The 1,977-nt window shown below is 36.9% G+C and overlaps 1 long non-coding RNA gene across 1 annotated transcript in view; it reads left to right on the forward strand.

The window, feature by feature from the left end:
* LOC118766264 overlaps positions 1-396 on the forward strand; it is a 13,605-nt gene extending 13,209 nt beyond the window's left edge. Inside the window, exon 3 of the long non-coding RNA XR_005002178.1 lies at positions 254-396. This is a non-coding gene — a long non-coding RNA (uncharacterized LOC118766264). The remainder of the gene's footprint in view (positions 1-253) is intronic.
* The last annotated feature ends 1,581 nt before the right edge of the window (positions 397-1,977 follow it).

Consider the following 1,977-nt stretch of genomic DNA (forward strand, 5'->3'; position numbering starts at 1 on the left):
TACAGCAAAGAATACTTGTAAATGGTTTGAGACACAGGGTATTGTTTCCATCGACTGACCAGCTCAAAGTCCCGATCTAAATCCGATTGAACACCCATGGGGAACTCTTGGTGAAGCTACCAGGAACACAACAATTAAAAATAAAGAGCATATGTACCAAAAGTTGGGAGAAGAATGGAGTAAAATTGCGTCTGCAAGAAACTAGTTGATTCAATGCCTAGCCGTATAAAAGCGGTAACAGATGTTAAACGAGGGTCAACCAGGTATTAAAACTAATGTACATTGTGAAATATACCATAATCTACCATGTGCATGAGTTTCATTAACACTGAGATAGCAGAGCCCCAAAACATTGGGTGGCCTTAATACTTTGGGCCAAGGCTGTGTATATATACATATATATACATACACATACACTCACACATATATACATAGACATGTGTGTGTGAGTACATGCATAATAGATTCGTGCGGTCACCAAGAGCACATCACAGCAATGACTCCCAGTAATGTTGATATTAATTCGTCTTCCCTGTTTACTTGGACAAGCTTGAGAAATCACTTTATTTTTGTTGCCATTATTGTGTTATTTTTTGGACTAATACTTATCACCTTCTTTGTTATACATTCCCTACTCCTCCTGTATCATCATCATCATCATCATCTTCTTCTTCTTCTTCTTCTTCTTCTTCTTCTTCTTCTCTTCTTCTTCTTCTTCTCTTCTTCTTCTTCTTATTATTATTATTATATTATTATATTATTATTATTATTATTATTATTATTATTATTATTATGGTTGGCATTCTTGGAAGCCACGCTTACCTTCGCCTCCGGAAAGTTTGTTTACTCTGAAAGCGATTATTTTTCTATTTAAATCTTTTTTATAAGCGTGGTGGGATTTACTAACTGCTGTGTAGTTCTTTTTTGTTTAAAGCCCAAAGTTCTTGGAGGTACATACCTATATAAATCTTGCCTTCAGATGAAAAAGTTTGTTTTCCTTTAAAATGTTCATCATAGATGCAGTTGACAGAAGAATTATATAAATGAGAGAAGTGGGAGATATTGGAGAGACTGATATTATTGGTGTTATGAAGGAAAGAGCAGCACGCTAAACAGCATTGATACTGAATCCAACATATTTGTATCATTAGATCGGAAAGCAAGCAGCAGCAGCAACCAACAGCAGAAACAACAATAACAGGAAATATAATAACCACCATATCGACGAATTTCTACCATAGCCAACCAATCACACCACCAACATAAGCAATGTATTCATAAACATTTCCATATCCTTCCCATTTCGCCTATCACACCAGATATCTTCATCTGCACATTCGCTTCGGCCTCCAGAAACCCACCACCACCACCAACAACAACAAAAACAACAACACAACAGCAACAACAACAGCATCCACAAGAACAGGCAAACCAACAGCATTAACATCAACAGCACTAACTCATTCGTAGGTGTAACAAAGTTTTCAGAAGCAAGCTCCCTTGGAAGGGAAACAGAGGAACGTGGACGACACAGAAAAGCTCTTCAATAGATGAGAAAGCGTCAACTTCCTTCAGAACAGATAGAAATGACACCCAGAAGATTTGTTTTAGACCGTAGTGTTTCTATTAAAAATCGATTGGTTTTAAATGGTGCACACACACACGTCTTGGAAAATGATTAAAGGGGTTATGGGCTGACAAGGATTTTGTAACTCGAAGTAGGCAAAATAGCTGTGTGGAAAGGAAACTTTTCGCAGAAAGCTGGCACAAATTGAAAAAGTGTAAACGCGAGGAATTACTTTTCTTTACTTACTTTATCCGGTGTGTAATAAAGATTTTAAAAATCAGACATATCACCACAATTAGACATTTTGCGGATGATGGAACTTGTAGTAATCGAAGGTCCGTAGAACCTGCTTGATATTAAAAAAATATCAAAAAGAAAATTGGGTCCGGAACTGGGTCAGAAAATCCGCT

The sequence above is a fragment of the Octopus sinensis genome, linkage group LG1, assembly GCF_006345805.1.
Source record: "Octopus sinensis linkage group LG1, ASM634580v1, whole genome shotgun sequence".
In the NCBI taxonomy this organism is placed as follows: Eukaryota; Metazoa; Mollusca; class Cephalopoda; order Octopoda; family Octopodidae; genus Octopus; species Octopus sinensis.